At 39.5% G+C, this 26,787-nt stretch overlaps 1 long non-coding RNA gene across 1 annotated transcript in view; it reads right to left on the bottom strand.

The window, feature by feature from the left end:
* LOC121821287 (uncharacterized) overlaps positions 1-22,807 on the bottom strand; it is a 34,504-nt gene extending 11,697 nt beyond the window's left edge. The window contains exon 1 of the long non-coding RNA XR_006062011.2: positions 22,638-22,807. This is a non-coding gene — a long non-coding RNA (uncharacterized LOC121821287). The remainder of the gene's footprint in view (positions 1-22,637) is intronic.
* Between the last annotated feature and the right edge of the window lie 3,980 nt (positions 22,808-26,787).

Genomic DNA, 26,787 nt, shown 5'->3' with positions numbered 1-26,787 from the left:
GTTGGATTTGTCTATTTATTCATATGTGTGTGTGTGTGTGTGTGTATGTATAATGTATATAAATAACAATATTAATTAAAGAAAAAGAGACTGCATTTGAGAGGGAATAGGGGCTGGGAAAGGCTGGAGGAAGGAGAGAAAGGAGGAAGTTATGCTCATAGGCTGGACATCGTTTGGACTTCGTATTATTTTAGTATACACTCTACACACACCCTTTGCATAGAGTGAGGTAGAGGATATTTTCTACCCATTTGACAAAGCCCCACTGCATTGCTTGTATAAAACAGGCTCTGAATTAATAACTGACACATAAATTAGTGTGTGTTCCTAATGAAAAGCAAAAACTCTTATTTTCCCACTTACCCCAGGATACAAAAATCTTTGTGCTTTTGTGGAGGATTAATGCAAGGAGATTGGTGCACATAACCACAGGATCCAGATTCCAATAAAAAAAAATAAAAATAAAAAACTCGGGGTGTTACATATCCCTAGTGCACATCAAGTTTGCATGTGGAAATAACTCAGCAGCCGTGCTGGCAGGAATACCAGACACATGTCACCACCCACTGCAGCCACCACAGCCTCTCGGAACACAGTTGTCAGGATCTGAAACTAAAAGTCCTGGACTCAGAACAGTTTTTCTTCTCAACTTGTCATTTTCAAAGAAACTCTTTTTGAGTTTAGCCACTTGAGGGCACTTTGGCTCTTTTATAGACACTTTTTATTAAAAAGAAATTCCCCGTGCCATTCAAAGAGACAGGAATCAATTTTTTACTAAGAACATTAAATCCTTGATGGTGACGATTTCAAGCTTTAAACTCCTAAAAATTAAATCTATGAGCTATTTCTCATCCTCTGTGTGTGTGTGTGTGTGTGTGTGTGTGTGTGTGTGTGTGTGTGTGTATGTGTTGTGGTATAGAGAGCATGTGTACATGTGTACACATGCATGAAGCCGGAGGAACATCATGGATGTCATTCTTTAAGTGCCATCTGATTTAAAATAAAAGGTCTCTCAGTGACCAAGTCAGGTTGTACAGGTTTAAAAAAATAAACAAACAAACAACAACAACAACAACCAAAAAATCACCATTTCTAGCTTCTTCACCACTACCTAACGTTCTTCAGCTTGGAGTAGATTCTACACCTCAATTCTTCTAAATATGCAAACTAAACTTATACTCCAGTTCCAGAAACTGCCGTTAGCCTGCTTGGTCTGACTAATTCGCGAGTATTAATAAACATACCTTAGCTCATTTCTCACCAAAGCTGCATTTCATCCTGATGAAAGTCCATGTGCTGCAGGCCGCAGGAATATATGATAAGAACTCAGCTGGTTATAGCAAAGTCACTACCTGGAGGGATCAGGGAATTCCTCCAGAGGAAGCCAAATCCCAAGGAGTTTTTGGTGTTACTTGGCTTGTTATATATCAGCTGTATTCTGTTATGAAAAGCATGTGTGCCTTTATAGTTTTTCCAATTGACTTTCCCCTAAGAAGGACTAACAGTGTAGACTGATCACTCTCTGGACATACACATTCCAGATATTTGGAGAACAGCCTCAGGAAAGGCTTTCTCTGGAATCAGATTATCTCCCTTAGCCACTTTCAAGGACTACAGGAAACACCACCCAGGTGGGCACCCAACTTCCGAGGACTAACAATGATAGCAGCCCACCTGCAAGTCTCCTGACTTGAGGTAAATTCCACAAGGAGACACCACCTAGGAGAGGTGGACGTTAAGTAATAGCTTTACACAATTTAGCTCGGACCCTCCCTTTATATACTGGGACTTCCAGGGCACAGGTCAGAGAAGAGAAAAGAGAATGGAAGAACTAGATGGGTAAGAACTTGAGAGAAACTGAGATGAGGAAGAACTAGATTGAAGGGCTAGAAGACAGTACTAGAGGAACGAGATGGGAGATGAGGAAGAGCCAGATGGGGACGAACAAGATGAGGAAGAGCCAGATGAGAGAGAAGCAGATGGGAGAGGAGCTGATAGGGGAAAGAACTAGATAGATGAGAACCTAGAAGGGACAGAACTAGATGAAGGAACTAAGATAGAACCTAGAGGGGAAAGTAGATAAATGTAGAGAGAAATCAGTCAAGGAAGGAGCTAGACATGAGAGCAGAATAGAAGCTGTGCAGAGAGAACTATCACAGAATAATAAAGTGTATGAACTAAGGATTTTCGTGTACACAGATTCATTTCTTTTCATCAAAGATTAATTATCAGCTGGCTGTAGATTCTTCCCAGACCCTGGGAGGGGACTATCGAGGGGCTGGACCCCCATAATCCCCAATATCCATGGATAATGTGGAGTGAGAAGGGATCCACTTTATTCTACATTAGAACTAATAATGATAACTATATTAGTTACTTTTCTCATTATTGTAACAAGATAGCCGAAGAAAAGCTCAGGGGGCAGGGGAAGCCTTGGCTCACTGTTTCAGAGGGATTTGAATCTATCATAGCTGGGGAAACATGACAGAGTGACTCAGAGCACTGTTGTGTAGCAGAGCTTATTATAGGACAGCAGAACCAGAATTAGAGAGTAGGGTCATAAGCAGTGGCCTTATTATTATTGTTGTTGTTGTTGTTTTGTGGTGGTATTCTAGTTGTACTGAAGTGTGATTTTGATTGTATGTTAATAAATAAAGTTGCCCAGGGTTCAGAGCTATTAGAGCCATAGCAAGAGTGTGGCGGTAGTGGCACATGCCTTTAATCCCAGCACTTGGTAGAAGAGCTAGATAGATCTCTGTGTGTTCAGGGATACAGCCAGCATTGGAGACATACGACTTTAAGACTTGGGGGGCTGTACATACAGACAGTGACGAGGCAGTCATGTGTTTGGATTTACAACCAATGAGAAGGCAGAACAAAAGACTCTGAGAAGACTTACACACACAGGAAATAGGTCTCTTTCGGGAAGCTAGGAGCTCGCAAGAGGAAGGGTGAGATTTTAGCTCTGAGCTCTGACCTCTCGGCTTTCTCTTTTACATTGGTTCTGTGTTTCTTATTTAATAAGACGGTTGGCTACATCTACAGTTTTTGTTATTAAGAAATTTTCCGTTCATTTTACATACTAACCACACGTGCCCCTCTCCTTCCTCCTCCTGCCTCCCAGCCTTCCTCTCAACCCATCCCCCTTTCCCACCTCCTCCAAGGTAAGGACTACCATGGGGAGTCAGCAGAGCCTGGCACATTTTTCCAAGCCCCTCCCCCTGAACCTTGGGGCAGTGGACCTTTTAAGGTGACCTAATCCATCTGCAAACCTTCTAAAGGTTCCAAAACTTCCAAAACCATGTCCCCAGATGAGGACCAAGTATTCAAACACATGAGCCTGGGGGTAGGGGTTGGGGGTAGAGGGTAATTTTACCTTCAAACTATAACATTACACCACTGTCCCCTAAGGACTCATAGACCGTATCATAATATAGAATTTTTCTGTCATTGCTTTAAGAGTCCTCATGGTCTTCATAGTTTCAACATTATTGATAAGACTGAAATTTCTTCTAAGACTCAAGAAACCCCTTAACTATGAGCTTCTGTAAAATCAAAAGACAAGTTATCCTGTTTCAATGACACAGAACAAGCGTCCCTATTCCTAAAAGGAAGAGCAATAGACAAGCAGGGAAAGATCAGACCCACGAAAGACTGAAATCCAACAGGACAAACAATAAATCCTGTAGCTCCACACAGCTGGGAAACCAGGTGGCACCATCTGATCTCCAAGGGACCTCGTGGTGCCTGCAGCTCTGCTTCACAAATGCTACACATTTTGGCATCTTCAACATCCTTGAGTCTCCATTGCAAGTTCACATTTTTCTTTTCATCATCATGAGTAGCTCACTTAGGAACTCAGTGAGTAAAATGTGATCCTGACTCAAGGCCTGGCTGGTCTCAAAGGCTTTTTCCTAGAGCCATGGTACAAGCCCCCCATGACCTTGTAACTCTTACCCTCTGCGTAGCTGCTAATCCAGCACGGCATAGATGCTTCCAGGTTCTACTGCCAGCTTGAAATATAACAGTGCTCCCTTGGGCCATGGCTACAGGAACCTCCAAGTGTCTTTGCAGCTGAACCAGAGAAAGCTCTTCTTAGGTGGCCCTGTGAGAGCAAGGTGCTTCTGAGACACTCTTTTTTCTAAGGGCTGTCCTTTAGTTTTAAGCCCTGGAGCCTTTGACATGAGTCAGATCTTGCCCTAAAGGCACCTTTCCTGTTGGTACAGTGCAAAATATTCAAGTAACTTTATTAATTAAATCTTTATGTGTTTTGTGTGCATTCTGTGTGTGTGCATCTGTGTGTGTGTGTGTGTGTGTGTGTGTGTGTGTGTGTGAATATATGTGTCTGCATACATACATGCGACAGAATGCATATGGTGGTCAGTAGACAATTTGTCAAAGTTAATTATCTTGCCTCACCACACAGGTCTCAGGGATGGAACGCAGATCCTTAGACACCGTTACCCACTCAGCCATCTCACGTACCCAACAGCTTCTGTGAATAGTGTTATTCTCACGCAATTGCATCCCCTTTTCTACACAAGCCTTGTACACAACATGGTTTTGGTTAGTATACGAAGAAATGGATTTCAATGGGACATTTTCATACCTGTTATATCATCTTACTTTTTTCTTATCCTCTGTCTTCACTGCTCTCCCCCACCAATATCCCCCCCCCTCCTGGTCCCCTTCCTGCTCCTAAATAGTTCCCCCTTCTGCCTTTATGGCATATATATTCTATTTCTTGCCCAACTTACAGTCTTCTTTCTGCATTTATGTCCTACACACACATAAACACATGTACATACATATATCTACATTCTTTAACTTTAAAGATACTAATATCTACTCCTTATAATGCAAGTCTATAATCCAACGTACTCGGGAAGCTGAGGCAGAATATCAAAAGTTCAAGGATTACCTGGGCTATAGCACTTGGGCAATGTGGTTAGACCCTGCCTCAAAATAAAAAGTAAAAAAAAAAAAAAAAAAGGAACTGAGGATATGGCTCAGTGGTAAAATGTTTGCTTAGCATGCATGAGAACCTAGATTCCGTTTCCAGTAGCATAACCATAGATAGATAGATAGATAGATAGATAGATAGATAGATAGATAGATAGATAGATAGACAGATGATAGATAGATAGATAGATAGATAGATAGATAGATAGATAGATAGATAGATAGATAGATGATAGAAAGACAGATAATAAAGCATCCATATCAAACCGTACATTTTCCACATCTTCTTGCTTTACTTTTTGCTCCCAATTCTCACTACAAACATGACTAACGGAAACCACTCATAATTATGTCACAGCCTGAACATTGTGCTACCTTGTAGTTTCCTCTGAGAAGTAAATTAATCTATTACTGTTGAATTCAGTCTCACTTGCATTTTCAGGATATGGAAAAAATGCAACCAGATTTTTTTTTTTTTTGCCAAAATTATAACATGAAGAGCCTGTAGCCCACTTCCCGAGACTAGCATAATTTCTATTTGAAATCTCATGAGCACAAAATCTGCATCCACGTTTCCAACAGCATTTTGTTCTTCTAGACAGCCATCAGCATGAATCATCATGCCCTACTTATAGCACTATATGGCTTCCCTGGCCTGTCTCCAACTCATTCATCTCACAAGCCAGACTCAGTGGTCTAAGAATCACATGGTCATGTTCATCACAGGAAACTCATTTCTCAGAGCCAATCCTCCTGTTGTTCTGTTTTGTTTTATTTTATGTTTGTTTTTGTCATTGTTGTTATAGACAGGGTCTTATTGTGTAACCTTCACCGGCCCAGAACTCACGATGCAGCAAGCTCCTGAAATTAACAGAGATCTGCCTGCCTCTGCCTCCCAAGCGCTGGGTTTAAAGATGTGCACCCCCACACAGGGCCCCTACTCTCTCCTCATCGCTGACTCGGAATACATGGCAGAAGTATCTTGAAGGATTTGCACCCACATTCCAGGTTTGTTCACTATGTGGCCTAGCTGCATTGATGACATCAGAGGTGGAAGCTTCCAGCAAGTCAGCAGCATGTTGTATCACCAGGAATCCTAGAAGATCCACCACAGAGCCCGCCCCTCTTCTTACCCACTCACTATAAGGATCTCACTCTGTGTCTTCCACTGCCTATTAAGTGCATTCTCTGCTTCCCACTAAACCAGCACAGATCAAAGGCGTTACAGAATTTCCGACACTAAAACACATTAAAAATGCTAGTGGTTATTATTATTATTATTATTATTATTATATAATAATAATTAAATAAAAATTAAATCATTAAAACTAAGATAATGATATTTTTATCGAGTGACTTAGCTTACTAACTAGAATCTCTTTTTTTTAATAAAATAGAACCTCCTGGAATTGTCACACAAATAAAACAGGTAACAGCATGGAAGGTTATTCTCAGGGTGAACAGTTGGTCAATGAATTAATCAATTTTTTTATAATTTTAATTTATTTTTATATTATTTTACTATCTTTTTAAATGTGAAAATCATTTTAGTATTAGTCCTTTGTTCTTCAATCTCCTTAACTTATGACACAGTAATATCAGAAATCAGTACTGTGTCAATGTGCATTATTAGCAGGTGAAAGATTTCTAATTCCTAAATATGTTACCCAAGAAGTTACTTTTTTTTTTTTTAGTTAAGAGATTTTCTATTCATTTTACATATCAACCACAGATTCCCCTGTCCTCCCTCCTCTAACCCCAAGCCTTCTCCCCCCCCCCCATTTCTCACCTCCTCTAAGGCAAGGCCACCCATGGGGAGTCAACAGAGCCTGGTACATTCAGGTGAGGCAGGTCCAAGCCCCTCCTCCCTGCTCCAAGGCTGTTCTAAGTGTCTCACCATAGGCACCAGGCTCCGACAAGCCGGCTCATGCACTAGGGACAAGCCCTGATCCCATTTCCTTGGGGCCCCCTAAACAGTTCAAGCTAAACAACTGTCTCATTTATCCAGAGGTCCTGGTCCAGTTCCATGGGGGCTCCTCAGCTATTGGTCCACAGTTCATGTGTTTCTAGTTTGGCTATTTGTCTCTGTACTTTTTCCAATCATGGTCTCAATATCTCTTGTTCCTGGAATCGCTCCTCTCTCTTGTCGATTGGACTCCTGGAGCTCTGCCTGGAACCCAGCCTTGGATCTCTGCATCTGCTTCCATCGTCACTGGATTCTATCCAGTCATGGTTCTATCATCCGATCACCAGAGTAGGTCAGCTCAGGCACCGTCTCAACCATTGCCAGTAGTCTATGGTGGAGTCATCCTTGTGGATTCCTGGGAACCTCTCTAGCACTCTGCTTCTACTTATTCCCATGGTGCCTTCATTTATCATGGTATCTCTTTTCTTGTTCTCTCACTAAGCTGCAGTTTTTCAGAAACTTGACTGGCTTTTACCTTTGGAATTTTTCTTTGTTCTTTGCTATTTCGCCACTAGAGGGCAGAAAAGTACAGGAGAAAATCTGTAATAGAAACTAACTGCTCTTGATTTCTCAAAACTCACAGAAATCAATTGGACTCCTGGAGCTCCACCTGGGGCCTGACGGTGGATCTCTGCATCCGGTTCCCTCAGTCATTGGATGGGGTTTCTAGCATGACAATTAGAATGTTTGGCCAGGTGGCCTTCGAATACTTCAGAGATCTATTCAGAGGGCCTGATTCAGTTGGGGGCCCCTCAGCCTTTGGTTCATAGTTCATGTGTTTCCATTCATTTGGCTATTTGTCCCTGTGCTTTATCCAACCTTGGTCTCAACAATTCTCGCTCATATAAACCCTTCTATTTCTCGCTAATTGGACTCCCGGAGCTCCACCCAGGGCCTAGCTGTGGATCTCTGCATCCAGATTCCTCAGTCCTTGGATGGGGTTTCTGGCATGACTATTAGGGTGTTTGGCCATCCCATCACCAGAGTAGGTCAGTTCCGGCTGTCTCTCGACCATTGCCAGCAGTCTATTGTGGGGGTATCTTTGTGGATTTCTGTGGGTCTCTCTAGCACTTTGTTTCTTCCTTTCCTCATGTGGTTTTCATTTACCATGGTCTCCTATTCCTAGTTCTCCCTCTCTGTTCTTCATCCAGCTGGGATCTCCTGCTCCCACAGGCTCTCTTTCCCTCGATCCTGGCTCTTCATTACTCCCACTCATGTCCAGGTTGTTCATGTAGATCTCAGCCCTTTCTCTGTCATTGGGCGATCCTCGTGTCTTTCTTGGGGTCCTGTTTTCCAGGTAGCCTCCCTGGTGATGTGAGTAGCAGTCCAGTCATCCTTGTTCCACCTCTAGTATCCTCCTATGAGTGAGTACATACCATATTTGTCCTTCTGAGTCTGGGTTACCTCACTTAGGATGATTTTTTCTAGATCCATCCATTTGCCTGCAAACCTCATGATGTCATTTTTTTTTCCTCTGCTGAGTAGTATTCCATTGTGTATATGTGCCACAATTTATTTATCCATTCTTCAGTTGAAGGGCATCTAGGTTGTTTCCAGGTTTTGGCTATTACAAACAATGCTGATATGAACATAGCTGAGCAAGTGTTCTTGTTGTATGATTGAGCATTTCTTGGGTATATGCCCAAGAGTGGTATAGCTGGATCTTGGGGGAGATTGATTCCCAATTTTCTAAGAAAGCGCCATATTGATTTCCAAAGTGGTTGTACAAGCATGGTGTTCCAAATTTCTCCAGAAACCCCATCCAAGGACTGAGGAATCTGCATGCAGAGATCCACGGCTAGGCCCCGGGTGGAGCTCCAAAGCCCCAGTTGGAGCTCCAAGAGTCCAATTGGTGAGAAAGAGGAGGGTTTATGTGATCGAGAATTGTTGAGACCAAGGTTGGAAAAAGCACAGGGACAAATATACAAACGAAAGGAAACACATGAACTATGAAGCAATAGCTGAGGAGCCCCCAACTGGATCAGGCCCTCCAGATAAATAAGACAGTTGATTAGCTTGATCTGCTTGGGAGGCACCCAGACAGTGGGACCGGGTCCTGTACTCAGTGCATGAACTGGCAGTTTGGAACCTGGGAGTTATACAGGGACACTTAGCTCAGCCTGGGAGGAGGGCACTAGACCTGCCTGGACTGAATCTACCAGGTTGAACTCAATCCTCAGAAGAGTCTTTGCCCTGGAGGAGATGGGAATAGGGGGTGGGCTGGGGGGATGGCGGGGGGGGGGGGGGGAGGAGAACAAGGGAATCCGTGGCTGATACGTAAAATTAAATTTAATAAATAAATTTTAAAAATGAAAAAACCTCACAGAAATCATACTCAAGCATGCTTCCCTTGTTCCAGAAATCATTGAAAAGAGCAAAAATATAGATAGATAGATAGATAGATAGATAGATAGATAGATAGATAGATAGATAGATAGATATAACATATGTATGTTTAATTTTAGAAATATTTCAGGTAAAATATAATATCTTTAGCTTCACAGTTTTATGAAAATTATGTTTTCCAACACATATGCATATAAGTTTTAAAGCAAAATCATTCAACATACATACAGTTTTTTAAACTTATAATTAAACAGTATGTGAATTGTTAGAACTGGGACAGAAGGCATTATGATGGGAAGGTCATATGCCTGGGAATACAAAGACATAGGCACCAACAAGACAGGCTTACCTGCTAGGTGCTAGGGCAAAGTGTAGGGAACTTCTCAAGACATAGGAAAAATATCCCATAGGTCTACAAAAAATGACCCCATGTTAAGAAATCAATATTTTTCAATTTTCACACCTCTTCCCCAAACACACCTATAAACTAACAAAGAAACAAAATATTAAAGACAAAGCATGACCAAAGTACCTAAAATGCATGCACAAAAATGTTATAATCAATAAAGCCTATTATTTTGTATAATTGATATTTGATAATAATACAGAAAAACCACTTTGGAAAACCCACTGGGGTTTTCAAGCATGATGGATCATGGGTAAAGGCACCTGCTATCAACTCTGAAAACCTGGGTTCCATTTTTGAGACCCACAAGGTTCAAGGAGAGAACCAACTAACTCAATCACACAGAGAAAGAGACAGACCGACCAACAGACAGACAGACAGACAGACAGACAGACAGACAGACAGACAGGTTGATGTAATTGAAAACACTTTTGAAGCCTTTTGGTATTTAGCTGAGAGGAGTCAATCAATTTTCTTAGAATGCCCAGTCTTAGAGTCTGTGAGGGTAATAGGGCCCCTACACTTATTATGTATTTACTTCCTCAAGATGACTATCTATTATTGTTCTTCACAGTGCTCGCACATGAATTTAGAGTTAAGTATCTGATGCTTTTATACCTTTTATAAAAGTGTCTTGTTAATTTCTTTGTTCCTAATGCAATGATTCTATGCCTTGCTTATAGCCATCAACTTTCTGAGTTTTACTGATACTAAGTACATATAAAATATTTTGCATTCTGCACCTATAATGATATTTTGCAAGTGTTATGATTTATTCTGGGTCTTTGCAATTTTTATTTATCTTTGTATAGTATGTGTCCATCTCTTAGTGTGCTGACATAAAGTGATGAGATAATAGCATACTAGACGTGATCTGCAAATGAGCAGGGAATATTACAGTCTCTCGGTATCATGTGTAATATTTGGCAATGGTCTAGCAATTTTTTTATGTTTTAAATTAGCAAATTGGACTTCAACGATCTTTCACATATGTGGTTATTACATCATTTTTATAACAAAAATTTTATGGTATTATATTTTGAGGATTTAATTGATTGCTATTTTCCCAATAGCAAACACTTTAAAATGGAGAATTGACTGACTATTTTAAACTTTTTTCTTAAATGAAGGCCTATAAGACTTGGAGTGTAAATATTTCTCTAAATGTGTCATGGTACATTTCCCTATTGTTGACTTCTAGTCTTCACCGTAGCTTCTCTCTCATCGTTTTCATTCTGACTTCCCTCTCACAATTTTCTTTTTTGAGACGGGGTCTCATGTAGCCTAAGCTAACCATACATTCATTATGCAGCAGGATATCACCACGAACTTCCCAACCTTCTTTGCCTCACCTCTTTAGTGCTAGGAACACAGGTGTGTGCCTATGGTCAGTTTTATGCAGTGCAGAGGGTCAAACATCGGAGTCTTATGCATGCTAGGCAAGCACTCTACCAATTAAGCTTCATCCTCAGACCTCTCTGTGTATTGTGTTCCTCCAAATATTGTGCATGCTAATAAATTTACCTGGGGTCAGAGACAGAGCAGCCACAATATTAAACATAAAGGATAGGCAGTGGTAGCACACACCTTTAATCCTAGCATTCCAGAGGCAGAAATCCATGTATTCAAGGATACAGACAGGCATGGTGACTCATCACGCCTTTAATCCCAGAAAGCAAACCTTTAATCCCAGGGAGTGGTGGTAGAAAGCAGAAAGGTATATAAGGCGTGAGGACCAGAAACTAGCAGCATCTGGCTGGTTAAGCATTTGGTTGGTTAAGCTTTCAGGCTTCTAGCAGCACAGTTCAGCTGAGACCCATTCTGGATGAGGACTCAGAAGCCTCCAGTCTGAGAAAACAAGACCAGCTGAGGATCTGGCGAGGTGAGGTAGTTGTGGCTTGTTCTGGTTCTCTGATCTTCCAGTTCACCCCAATACCTGGCTCTCAGGTTTGATTTCAGGTTTGATTTAATTAATAAGACTCTCTAGGATTCCTGCTACATCCCATAGACTCTATATAAGTTTCAACTTAAAAGTATTTGTTAATCTTGAACTGTAAGAGCAGCTCCAGTTTAGTTTTGTTACAATATTTGCTTTTGATTTTTGTCATGGTTAATTAGTTAAATGTTCCAGTGGTCTCCAAAGCCTCCCCTAACAACAGAAAACACCCTCTTTTATATTTCCTGGTGTGCTATTTTAGGAATTATCAGGGTTCTATTTTTTTTTTCAAAAATCAAGCTCTAATCTTCCCACTTTCCAATTCTCTTTAGTTATTGGGCTTAAATCATAAGTTAAATTATGATTTGAATTTTCACCAATGCCAATTTTGCTTAATTTGTGGTTGCATTATGTAGACCATATCTAACATGAGGTGAATTTTCTATTTATGCTCACTTCACGGTGGAGATAAACTCTGACAATTCTTATGCAAAACTGTAGACTTATTTGGAGTAGTGTGCTTCCTCGGCAAAGTTAAGGCTAGGCAATGCTTTACATGGTTTTGTCCTATGGTTACAGCCTGGCACTGGCCTGACCATGGTCTTGGAACACAGTCTCAAGATCGCAGTGGATACAGGGTATGAAGGAGGAGGGAGTCAACACACATTCATAGGCCCCTCCAAGATAAACAACTGGTCGCTGTCTGCTCAGGTATTAATCATCTTTATAAATGAAAAGCCTATTAAAAATGACTCCTTCCAGATGCTAACAAAGGAATGTTACCAAGGATTGGTGTAGCCAATGCTTTCCTGAAAGGCTGCTTCCAAGGGAAACCACGAAGTACAAGTTCAAATGAGGAAACACATCCACCGATGGAAGTTCACAGAAAACAGGATTGTTAGAGGACATCCCTCTCCTGTGACCTTCATGAAGTTCATCAGAGTTCCCGCTTCTGAGTCATGTGGGTCACCAAAAAAGCCTGACACTTTCTCACACTCCCATGCCAAATGACAATATCATTTCATCATTGCTTGAAGATGTTGCTCAACATATGCTCTATGGAGTCTATGCCTACCTGAGTCACAGGAAATTGCAGGTACTTAATATATATTTATTGAGCTTTATTTCATGGAAAGCTAACATATACTACTTCATGAGTAGTATATACCTACAAATAAATGTTGGAGCCATTACAGGGCTAGGGAGAAACATGATACTAGGGAAATTCCCGGGAAATCCACAAGGGTGACCCCAGCTAAGACCCATAGCAATAGTGGAGAGGGTGCCTGAACTGTCTTTCCCCTATAATCAGATTGGTGACTACCCTAATTATCATCATAGAACCTTCATCCAGTAACTGATGGAAGCAGATTCAGAGACCCACATTCAAGCACCAGGTTGAGCTACAGGAGTCTAGTCAAAGAGAGGGAAGAGGGATTATAGGAACAAGGGGGGTCAAGATCAATCATGAAACCCACAGAGACAGATGACTCAAACTTATGGGAGCACACGGACAGTAGACCTACAACTGAGGAACCTGTATAGGACCAAACTAGGACCTCTGCACAGGGGCGACAGTTGTGTAGCCTGGTCTGTTTGTGGGACCCCTGGCAGTGGGACCAGGATCTATCCCTGGTGCATGAGGTAGCTTTCTGGAGCCCATTATCTATGGTGGGATGCCTTGCTCAGCTTTGATGTGGCGGGAGGTGGGGGATGTGGGGGTTGGCCCTTCCTCAACTGAGTGCCAGGCCTTGTTGACTGCCCATGGGAGGCCTTACCCTTTCTGAGGAGTGGATGGGGGTCGGGGGATCGAGGTGGGAGTGGGAGGAGGAGAGGGAGGAGGAACTGTGGTTGTTATGTAAAATGAATTTAAAAAAAGAAAAATATTGTACGTGGCTAGAGACATGGATCAGCTGTTAAACACACTTGCCGTTGTTTAAGAAAGCCCATGTACAGGTCCCAGAACCCATCTGTGCAGCCCACAACACCTGTAACTCCAGCTCCCGGGGATTCAACACCTTCTTTGTGCCTCTACAGGTATCCACACCCATGGCATGCACTCATACATATGTTCAAATAAAAATAAATGTTTGAAAGAATTGTAAAAGAAAATATTTTAACTAGTGGCAGGTTCTGGGGCTATGTTAGAAGTGTCGAGTACAAGTGGATACAAAGCGATCACTCAAGAAAAACATTTGTTAAAATTCTATAATCATTTTCAGAATTAAAATGAGCTCACACTAAATTAATGTGGTTAATGAAGCAAATATTTCCACAAAAGTAATAGCCATAGACTCAGCACGAAGCCACCATGCAGCCATTTGCTAAAAGGTGCTCTCTGAATATCAATAAATGAAAGAAGTCATAAAAGATAAATACTGAGCATCCAAATGTTAATCGAAATTTCTATAGCTCCTATATTTTATTTTATTTTCAAAATCTATAGGAATAAAAATAAAAATAGTACAAGAAAGTTCTATATAACTCTTATCCATATAACCTTTAGATTTATTTCTCTCTCTGTCTCTCTCTATGTGTCTGTCTATCTGTCTGTCTGTCTCTCTCTCTCTCTCTCTGTGCGTGTGCGTGCATGTGTGTGTGTGTGTGTGTGTGTGTGTGTGTGTGTGTGTGTGTGTTCTGTACTGAATCATTTGAGAATTGCTTTTAATACCAGAACACTTCATCCCTATCCCTGTATATCTCTAGCTTATTTTCTGTTATAAAAGCAATATCATTCTGGAGAATTATATTAATTCAATACTATCAATGTAAGAATGCTGTTTATGTAATGTAGTCCATTTTAAAATTTTCCCAATAATGCCAATAACATCTTCCATTGTTTTTTAAAACTTGTGTGTTTTCTTCTCCAGACTCCAACCCAGTCACCTATCCCACACGGTAACCAGGTGCTCCATTTCTTTACTCTATTAATTTGAAATAGTGACCCAACATGAACCACTTTTCTAAAATATTAAACAACATGGTTATTTTAGATGGTTAGCTTCACTTTAAACCTGATAAACAAGAATAATCTATTGATGACACTCTGCTCTTTGGGTGTCTCTGCACAATGACTGATGATTGATGAAAATGATTGAGCCAGCTTCTTCCCTGACACTTCTCCTCCATGTGCCCTCCAGCCACAGGAAGCTTTATCACAGGAAGCTAGAACTTCACTTCCAGTCCCAAGGGAACATGGCCCTCCCTTTCCAAAAAAAATGGTTTCTTGTTTTTCTTATTTTCAAGGTTTCCATTTCATTTCTGATCAACTGAAATATTACCACTTCCCATAAAATTTTCTGTTATAGATTCCCCCAAGACCTCAATATATATATATATATATATATATATATATATATATATATGCATTTATATTTGAAATATATAAAAATATATATTTCAAATATATACATATTTGAAAGACCTATTTTTTTAATAAAGTAGGTGAGTATGTATGTCCCTTTAAATTTCATTTGTCCAGCTCTGACTCCCAGGATCTCAGTATTTGGAGATATGGTCTTCAAAATTATGACTGCATTAACCTGTAGTCATAAGAGTGGGCTCTAAATCACTGGTGTCAAGAGGAAATGGATCCCAGGCATTCACAAAGGGAAGACATCTGGATACAGAGGGGCAGGACAGTCATCTCCAATCCCAAGAGTGAGGCCTCGGAAGTCAGCCAAGACAGCACTTTGGTGCCTGGCACCCAGCCTCTGGCATTGCACAAAAATACATTTCTGTTGTTTCAGGCACCAGTGAGTAGTGCCCTTTGTTAAGGCAGCCCCAGCAAGCAAACATACACACCCAGAGCTGTGTCAAAACAGACTACTTTTCCGCTCCCTTGGTAATGGGTACTGTCCATCACAAGCGTTCTGCCCAACTGCACTCTCATCCAGAGCACAGACCTAAAATTCCCCGCATTTGGATTGTCTTTCTCACAGAAATTTAGTAGAATCCTGAATACTCAGTAAACAGCAACCCATCAGTCATCAACTGCCCCATTGTTTCAAAGAACTCACCCAAATAAATTACTGTTTTTAGTTTATCACGTTAATTTAAGTCACATGGACAAAATATCCTGCCTCCCCCTATACCTTCAAGAAATGTGAACCCTTAAGGAATATTTTTCTCTCAGAATTTAAGGATGAAGGAAAACTGCCATTTACTAAGTTCATCCACTTAAAAAAATTATCACTGTTTTCTGAAAAAAAAAATTCATGGCAGGCTTGAAATGCAATAAAGATGGCAGACCTAAATAATATGAATATTTTATTATTTCAAGGAATTTTAGCACTGGTTGTTATTAATTTGTACCTAAATGACTGAAGAACTCTAGACACTCCACTTGGGTTCACGCTCCTATCCGGTTTGGTGCAGAACATACTTTGCAGTGGTTAAAAACTACTTTGTGTCTCCAGGCTCGTTAATCTCAGCCCCAGCACTCCCCATCGAGATGAGAAACTGCAGAAGGCCCCTATTCTGGGCTGCTCTGCACATGGCTTCTTGTTGCTAGCAACGCACAAGAGCACAGCAAACTGTTGGCAATGTTCCTGGGAGTCTCTTAACTAAATATGGATGGTGTTTTCTTTTTCCCTGTGAGTAAAATATTGTCCATAAACACACGTGTGGTTTCAATGAGAGCCTGACTATTAAGTCACTAATGAGCGAATTCAATTTACTCCATAATTTGGCTCTGACCTGCCATAGGCACACCAACTAAATCTAATACTATACTCAGGCATGCTCTGTGTTGATAAAAATAACTGCTAATTGGAACTTCCAGCAAGTGGCTTCATCCATGCTTTCCACAATAAACAAGTGTTACTGTTCTGTTACCTTTTATAGTTTAGTAAGATGAAAATATTTTGTGGTCTTGTAAAGCTGGGAAACAGTAAGAGTTATATAGTTCAAAAGGTTTCAGTAACATAGAAATTTTCATAGACTATTTAGGATTAATTGTATCATGAATCTCCAAAACATATATGAGGGTTTTTAGTATTTTTGATGCAAGATCTCACTCACTTTGATGCAAGTAGCCTAACTGGGGATTTTCACCTCTTCCTCCTCTCCTCGAAATCCAGTATCTCAGTTTCATCCCCAATTCTGTATCAGACCACCTATTGGGACCAGCCCCTCATCTCTGCCCCTGTCTTCAGTGGAGCACACAGATCTTTCTCTCCAACCTTCTGCTTTACTCATCTGATTGTCCCAGCCCTAAATACCAGCAGGCAGAGAACCTTCTGTACAAGCCTTCCAGAGAAGCAAGAAGGCCAGCTATAAGAGAGTAGATGAGCATCAGATGTTCACTTTTCTCTCCTCCAAATCCAATCCCCCAGTCTCATCCCCAGCTCTGCAGAAGACCACCTGCTGGGGCATCTCTATAGTCTCTGCCCCCATCTCCAGCAGAGCACACAGATCTCCTCCAACCTTCCTTACCATTCCTCCATTGCCACAGCCTCCAACTCCAGCAGACATTACCAGAGACTTCATCAGCCAGAGAATTAAGGAGGCCAGCTGAGCAGGTAAGCAAGCTTCAGATCTTCACTTTCCCTTCTATCCTCCATATCCAATGCTCCAATCTTATCCCCAGCTCTGTTGTGACCTCTCCATATTTTCTGCCTCCTTTCCCAGGTGATTAAGCAGATCCTAGTGGAACACCCTGCTTCCTTCCCTCTTGTGGACCATCCTCTAGGTCCTCCCTGCCCATCCCCATTTCTGTCAGCTCCCAAAACCTAGGAACACATTTTACCCAGAACCCTCAGTGGCTATATTTCACAGGATCCCAGAAGAATTTCTTACCAGGCAACACACAGCCACCACACCCTCCTAAGATTGAGAAAGGGCAACAGAAATCAAGGAACAACTCACCCACTCAACAAAGGCCACATAATCAGAACTTATAATTATAATCTTCCCAAACATGAAGGCCTAGATATCAGCATAAAAACACAATCAGTAACAGCCAAGATGATATGTCTCCTAAAGAGCCCATCAACGCTATTGCAGTAGGCCCTGAGAAATGCAACATAGCTGAAATACAAGAAAAAGACCTTAAAATAGTCTTTATTAATATGATAGAGAGAAAATGGATAAACCCCTTAAAGTGACCTATAAAGACACAAATAGTTGAGGGAACTGAATGAAAAGAGCTCAAGACCTAAAGGTAAATAGAATCAATTGAAAAATACCAAACAGAGTGAAATATGAAAATGAAAAATTTAGAAACTCAAAGAAGAACCTGAGAGGCAATCCTCACCAACAGAATACAAGAGATGGAAGAGAGAATCTCAGGCACTGAAGACACAATAGAAGAAATGGATCCCTCCATAGAAGAAAATGTTAAATATAAAATAATGCCAGTGTAAAACATCCAGGAAATCTGGAACACTATGAAGAGACCAAATCTAAAAATAATAGAAATAAAAGAAAGAGAAGAAACCCAAGTCAAAGGCTTAACTCAAAATTCTACTGGCCTTTCAAAGAAGAGTTGGTGCCAATAATCATAAAATTATTCCACAACATAGAAACAGAAGGAACATTGGCCAAATGTTTTATAGGCCCCCAGTTATACTGATAGCCAAACCACATAATGGCCCAACAATACATTTAAAATGACCAGCCTACCAAAAGCAATCTACAAATTTGGTGTAATGCCATTAAAATTCCAATACAATATCTTGAAAGGACAATTTTCATCTTCATATGGAAACAAACAAACAACAAAAAAGATAGCTAAAACAATCCTGACTATTAAAAAAATACTGGAGGTCTCATCATCGCTAACTTCTGATCGTTCTACGAAGCTATAGTAATAAAAACAGTATAGTATTGGCAGAAAGCAGACACCTTGATCAATGGAATATAATTGAAGACCTAGACATAAATGTATACACCTGCAGACACCTGATTTTCACAAAACAAGCCAGAAATACACATGGAAAAAAGGAAAGCATCTTCAACAAATGGTGCTGATCAAACTGGATGGCTGCAAATAGATCCATACCTATCACCCTGCACAAAACTCTACTTTAAATGGATCAAAGACCTCCATATAAAGCCAGATACACTGACTGAAGAAAAAATAGGTATTAGTGTTAATATTCTGACCCGCCCCTTGAAATCCTTGTGGCTGTCCTGCGTCCTGACATAAAAACTTCATTTTAAGAAAAAACTGCTCTCCTTCCTCTCCCTCTTCTGTTCTCTCTCTCTCTCTCTCTCTCTCTCTCTCTCTCTCTCTCTCTCTCTCTCTCTCTCTCTTTCTCCCTTTTCTCCCTCTTTCCTATCTTTCTCTTCATCTCTCTGTTATAATAAACTCTCCATGTGGATGCAGCAACCAGGTGTGAATGACTTTCCATGTGCCACTGCCCCCACTGCATCTGCCCAGTATATTTTCCCTCACACTTGGGATACCTTGGCCTGGTCAGCTGGGGGTTCTCCACTCGTGAAAATTCATAACAATTAGTCTTGAATTGCACAGAAAAAGACTTTCTAAATAGAACACTGTTAGCACAGGCACTAAGATCAACAATTAATAAATATGATCTAATGAAACTGAAAAATGTCTCTAAGGCCAAGGACACCATCATTAGGAAAAAGCAGCAGCCTATAGAATATGTAAAGGTTTTTTTGGTTTTTTTTGTTTTGCTTTTTTGTTTTTGTTTTTGTTTTGTTTTGTTTTACCAATTAGGCATTTGATAGAGAGCTAGTATCCAAAAGACATAAACTGCTCCTAAAACTGGATATCAAGAAAACAAACACCCAATTCAAAACTGGGATACAGATCTGAACAGAAAATTCTTCAAAGAGGAAACTCAGATGGCCAAGAAACACTTAATAAAATGGTCAACACCCTCAGCCATCAGGGAAACGCAAATCAAAGCTACTTTGAGATTCCATCTTACATCTCTCAGAATGGCTAAGATCAATAAAACAAATGATAGCTCATTCTAGCAAGCTATGAGATAAGCAGAACACTTATACATTGCTTGTGGGAGTGCAAACTCATAGAGTCACTATGAAAATCAGTGTGGTGGTTCCTCAGGAAGATGAGAATTAATCTACCTTAAGATCCAACTATACCACTGTTGGGCATATATACTCAAAGGACAGTACCACAGAATCACTTGTTTAACCATGTTCGTTGCTGCTCTATTCATAATAGCCAGAAACCTAGAGTGCATCAACAGACAAATGGATAAAGGAAATGTGGTACATTTACACAGTGGAATCTTACTTGCTGTGAGTAAATGAAATCAGGAAGTTCTCAGGTAAATGGATGAACTAGGGAAAAAAATTATTTTGAGTGAGGTAAGCCAGACCCAGAAAGACAAGTATGGTATGCATTCACTTAGATGTGAATATTATCTGTTGAGCCAATGATAACTAAGCCATAATCCATGGAACCACAAAGGTTAGTTATAGAGTAAGGTACTAGTCAGGAAAGATAGATCTTCCTCAGGAAGAGAAATGGAATAGGTAGTTAAGAGTTGGGAGGATCAAGTAAAGAGAGAAGAGGGAACCAAAGAGGGAATATGAGAAGAGATAGCTAAAGTTAAAAGCCATTTGAGGGATAGTGTGAAAACCTAATTCAGTATACATTTCCTGAAATATACACATATATAAATGTGATCTAAATAAAATCACCTAATGATGGGAGAGAAAGAGCACCACTGGACATCTCTTGTCAACAAATGATGCTTCCATGACTAGGATTAGGTTACATCTAATTGAGTTGTTAACCAAAGGGGTTCCGTAAAAATCCCCAAGAAACTCAGGCTTCTTGCCAAGACAATAGATTGCTTTCCACAAACTGGCTTAAGGCCCAGTTCCTGAAAACAACACCTCCAAAAGTCATTTAACATAGAGAAGCTAAGCTAGTCCCTACACAGAGCCTTCACCTCTATGTGCTAGCATCATTGGTACAGGAAGATATCCTGCAAACTCCTGAAAGAGAAACACAAACACCAGCCCAGCCACAGACCCTGGAATCACAATGGTGTGCTACCTGCATGATGTACTAGTGGCACAAAGTTTGTGGGAGTAACCACTCAGTGTCCAATTTGACTTCAGATACACTCCATGAGATGGAACTCGTGCTGAACATTACTTGGATGGCTAAGAACCTAAGACGAGATAGCCCAGGGACTTCAAATAAAACCAAATACTAGAGTTCTTAGAAAAATGTAGAAATACTCCTATTTATATTCTGCTCTACTCATAAATCAGTATCTTGCTCAGCCATCATCAAAGAAACTTCCTCCTGTAGCAGATGGTAACAAATACAGAGAATTACAGCCAGCGTTATGCAGAGAGTGAGAGATCTTGGAACACTCATCCCTAAACAGGATGATATACCTCCATTAAAACCCCTGGAAAAGGAGGAGAAAGGACTCTAAGAGACAGGGAATGGAGAACAACAAGAAAACAAAACCTTCTAAACAGGAAAGGACCAGTATGCACATGACCTCACAGAGAATCTGGCAGCATGCACAGGGCCTGCATGGGTCTGCATCAGAACTAGAAGGATCTTAGAGCTGAAAGAAGTGGGCACATGCCTCATTCCCTAACCCAGAAGCAATCTCTACTTGATAACCTACAAATTAAAATTTAGTTTCTTCCCTGGAATATTCACTGGAAAAGCAAATTACTCTTAAGCGTTGGTTGCATGCCCAGCTGTAGATGGCCAATGGAAAAGGACCTAAGCAGCATCTTTGGAGGTTCCTTGTCTCACAATGGCCTTGTCAGGGCTTTTATCTTATTTTTATTTTTATTTCATTGTATTTATATATTTTTTTCTCTCTTTTTACCTTACAGGTCCTTTGAATATATATTTTGGCTTCCACTTCAGTCTTTTATGAGATTACTGAGTGAGTGAACAAGTGGGTCTCTGTATCTATATCTGTTCCTTGTGCTTTTCCTTGGTTCTTTTCTTTCTGTTTGTTTTGTCTTATTTCCAAGTGTCAGTTTTTGTTTTGTTTTATTATATTATATTAAATCACATTATAATTATTTTCCCTTAGGTGGCTGTTTGTTTTCTAATGAGAGACAGAAATGGAGTGGATATGTATGGGAGAGGATGTGGGAGGGTGGGGAATGGTGAGGTGTTGAGGGAGGGCAAAGCTTAATCAGTATATCTTATGTGAGAAAAAAATCTATTTTCAATAAAATGGAAAAAAAGACAAAAAATTCTAAGAGCCATATACATTCTTAAAATAAAGCCAAAGAATTTTAGTTAATTTGATTTAAAATTGAAACAACAGTTATTTTTGGGCTGACAAGGATGAGTAAATCATAATTATTTGTGTGTATATTACCTTGATGTGATGCTACTTTGAAGTTTGACTTGATAGATGTCCGATGGTAGAACCTGCTCTTGTTATTTTGATAAATGATTTTGTCAAACTGTCTTCTCAATATTGACACTTATACCCACATACTTCAGCTACACGCAACTCAAAAATATATTTTACACATATAACTTAAATATGGCCTCCTCCAAATAACCTCTAGTTTCATCTTAATTGACCTCTAGTTTGAACTCTCTCTGTGCAACTTAGTATACATTTTTCAATTTATTCCAAGTGCAGATAATCTGAACTGCTCTTTCTTGAAATACAAGGACAAAGGTAGAGGTTTGACTACTCAATTTCAAAACTCAAAAGCAACCTACAATTATCAATGCAGTTTGATATTGATGTGAGAATAGAGAAGTATATCAATAAAGCAGAGAATGATCCACAAATAGTCCTGTATACTGTGATCAATATATTTTTGAAATAAGATTTTAAGGTAATATATTAAGGAGTCCTTAAGAAAAAATTCTTTGGCTACTGGGTATATAGTTGAAAATACTAAACTTTTACTAGTTTAACAATTATATTATGGATAAATATATATGGATAATATGGATCATAGACCAAATTATAAAGGCGGGATTCATCCACCTTTAAAAATCTTTCAGGCTCATGGCTTTGTTTATGAGTCAGATTGTATCCTCAGAATGAATATGCTCAAGTCCTCACCTCCAGTGAATGTTACTGTGTCTGACCACAGGATCTCTTCAGATTTAATCAGTCAAGCAAAAGGAGGTCATGTTGGAATACTGTAAGCTCTAATCCAGTATGAGTAGGGTCTTCATAAGATGACAAGATGGACACATGGGAGACTGCCATGAACATGGAGTCAGGAATGTCAGTAGACTGTAGCCCGGCAACCACAGAATCCAGGAGAGTGACAGAAAATGGGATATCTTTCAGAACCTTCAGAATCTAACCCTAGCAGCACCTGGGTTTTAAACTTTGAGCTTGCAGAACTGTGAGTTAATAAAGTTAGTTTTCTTTAAGCTACTCTGCTTGTGGAACTTTGTTACTACAGGTAATTAAGACATTTAGATAGGCAGAATATTCTTACACAGAATACTAAAAGCATCCATCCTAAGAGAAAAAAAACCAAATATTATGTTTGTTCATGTACTGCTGCCAGAGGACAAGGCTCCAGAGCTAGGAAGAGCTACTCTGAGTTGAACAGCTGCACAGTAAAAATAAATTGACAAAAATGATCATGTGGCAAGATGCTCACCGCCATGGTTCATCAGCACATCAAATAGAAACCACAGTGAGGTAGGTTTTACACCCACCAGAGTCAGTGGTGTCAGATGCTGATGAGGATGGAAGCTGCCTGGATCTCTCATGCCACTATTGACGCAGAAAAGTGACATGGATACAGCACTCTTCTTGCCCATGGAATGTTTCAAGGTATGCATGGGAGGTCTGCAGCCACGGAGAGAACCGAATCCTATACATTTGATATTTGTTTGTTTATTTTTTCCTATACATACAGACCTCTGACAAAATGTAATTTTATAAATTAGGCACAATAAATTTTTTCACAACTAATGATAAAATAGAACAATTGTAGTAAGGTGCTGTGATAAAAAGGTACATTATTTCAGGTCCTCTCTCAAATCATCACATTGTTCTGCAGAGCTTTGGAACATGGGTATGATTAATAGTTCCTTCTTGAGAGTTTTTTAACATTTTCCTTAAAGGAAGCACTTTACAAACTTGTCTATGGCATAAGCTAAATGTTTGTCATTGCTTCTCTTTGGCTCTGAGGTCATTATCAAGAAAAAAATTAGAGTGTCTTAAACGTAAGTGCGGCAGTGCATAAGTGACTCATTGGTGGCTAGTGTGTGAAGCATGGACATGCTGGACAAAGGGATGATTCACATTCCTGGCAGCATGGAGCAGAGTGACCTGAGATTTCATCACACTACTCAGAATGCTACGCAATGTAAACCTTATAAACTGTTTGTTTCTGTAATTTTCCATGTAATAGTTTCTGGATGAAGAATGAGTGTCATGGAAGGTGGAGGACTCATAATATTTTGGAAAATACAGCAAATTATAAAACCAAAAGCATGCTCCCTGATGCAGTCATTTTGGTTCAAGAGAAATGAAAATATACATTATCAAAACTAGCTTTGTAGTCAAAGAAGCTCTATTCACCATTGTTAGAAAGCATACAAAACTTCATCATGCAGACTGGGTTTCATAAGCTGTGGTTTCTATTGATTTCTACACAATTTTGAAGGATAGCGGTCCAAGGTCAAGATGTCAGCTGAGTCATTTCTTCTGAGGACCTCTGTCCTAGAACTGAAGATGGCTGTCTTCTCCCTCTGTGTTCACATAGTGTTTCACCCCCTGAACCCTGTGTGTGTGTGTGTGTGTGTGTGTGTGTGTGTGTGTGTGTGTGTTCAAATTTCTTCTTTTTAAAAGAAAAATTTTCAATATTTTATTTTAACTTATATCTTTAAAGGCTCTATCTCTAAATACACTTACATTCTGAGGTTCTAGGTGATGGGACTCCAATTATTAAACCCATACCATAATCCAAGTGACCATGAAGCTCAGATTGGTAAATGAATTGTGGAACAGTCGTGACTATTAAAGTATGTGGATCAATTTTGCTGGGGTATGATGCCCATGAATTTGTTGACACATTAGTTTAGATACTACTATGAAAGTCTTTTAATGTTACTGAATTTACATTCCATTGAGTTTTTGTAAAGTATACTTACCTCTAAATGAATGGCCCTCATTCATTCAGTAGGAGACTTGCAAGAAAAATCTGAGGGTTCCCAAATAAAGCATAATTGCCCTGAAGAGGTCACAAATCATCCCTGAATTCGAAGTCCTCCTGCAATTCAGCAGCCTAAACTTTAACCTGAGCTTCCTATGTGTAGGACAGCCCTATGGATGCCAAGCTTTTCAGCCCCACAATCACAAGTCACTTGGAAGGAAGCTTGCAAACTCAATCCTATCACTGAATAATACTGAATGATATGGTCATGTAATGAAAAGTATTCAGTCTATCAAAGAACAGAATATTCTTAAACACAACTTAAATAAAACTGAATGTTTCTATATTGAGTAGAAAAAAATGTCAGACAGGAAAATACATATTCTATCCCTCAGTTTCCTTTAAGTCCAATCCAGGCAGAATTTACCTACATTGATAGGGACAAGAAGATTCCCATCATCTCGGATAGATGAGAAGGGCTGGATATAGACTAGAAACACACAGGAGAAAGAACCTTCTGGAGGATGGTGGGATAGTGCTATACCCTATTTGGGGTGGTAGTTAAATGAGGATGTGCCTTTGTCAAGGCTCAAAGAAGTGAGCAGCCCTTACTTATACATTTCATTCTTTAAAAACTGCAAATTTTAAAAACAGACCGAAAAATTGCAGATGCCTACAACATTAAATGACCTAAATATATTTATTTTAAATATGAGTTTTTATAAAAAAAATAAGCAACTCTCTGTAACTAAGTATTTTCATGATTGGTACAAAATCAGCTCCTTCTTCGGCCTAGGGCTTTCATTCCTTGTCCTGACTGAAGTGACTAACCGGTAGGGGGCATCCTTAAGTCATCAGCAGGCTGAGGCCATTTCTAAACAGGTGTCTTCAGTTGGGGTAAATTCAACACCCCTAACCAGGTTTAATATAAGTAAATAGTCGAGTCACAGTTGCTAATGATGTTTTTAACCAATGGTTGCAGTTAAAACTTAGCATATTCAGGATAGCTATATACTAATTAATTTATTTCCCAGTTGAATTATAAATTCCTCAAAAGCTAAGGCTATGTGTCCCCATAAAGATTTGAGATGGACTACATAGACAGATTTGCCAATTTTATTTGTGAATGAGTACACTTTTTGTTTTGTCTTCCCTGGAAAATGTCAATTCTCTCTATCCCCAAGGGATATCCAAGACTATAACTCTAAGTTAATCCATGATTTAACCTCAGGTTTCTAGATGCATTTTATTTACCTTATTGTGATATTTTCCTGGGGAAAATGACAGTATTTATTTAAAAATATAAAGTCCAAAAAATAAAAAAATTAAATATATATATATATATATATATATATATATATATATATACATGCATATATCAAGAGAAAGACAGTGATAGAAAATAAGTATGAATAAAAAACACAGAGAAATGGGCAAAAGAAAGGCAGCAGAAGAAAGAGAATGGTGTAGAAATGGCAAGTTCATAAAGCCATAAATTTAAAAAGACCTTGGGGGCCAGAGAGATGCTCAGTAGTGAAGAGCACTTACTGCTCTTCCAGAAGATGTGAGTAGGTTCCCAGCCCCATGTCAAGTGCTCAAAACAACCTGAAACTCCAGCTCCAAGGGATCTTATACCCTCTTCTCGCTTCAACAGGCATCTGTACGAACACAGAACACACACACACATACACACACACACACACACACACACACACACACACACACACACACACAAATCTTAAATAAATAAAAGACTTAAATTTATACTCCAAAATCTTGGGTATAAGCAATGTCATCTCTGAATGACTTAAAACTTGATAAAAATCTTGATTATTTTATTGATATTATTGATTCTATATATCAAAGATATATATAGTCATTAAATAAATTTCTAATTTAAGTTTCAAAATGAAAAAAAAAGTCAAGAACATAGCAGATCAGTAATCTGTCAAATCATACTACCTTTATAGCTTATTCCATGTTCTTTCCAGATTGGAGTTTGTATTTCTCCAATCACAACATTTAATTGTCTGTATTGTTGAAGGATTACAGTTCTTCTTGAGGAATTGTATGTCTGAACAGACCTCCTAA

The sequence above is a fragment of the Peromyscus maniculatus genome, chromosome 11, assembly GCF_049852395.1.
Source record: "Peromyscus maniculatus bairdii isolate BWxNUB_F1_BW_parent chromosome 11, HU_Pman_BW_mat_3.1, whole genome shotgun sequence".
Lineage (NCBI taxonomy): Eukaryota > Metazoa > Chordata > Mammalia > Rodentia > Cricetidae > Peromyscus > Peromyscus maniculatus.
This window is presented reverse-complemented; position numbering and strand designations above follow the sequence as displayed.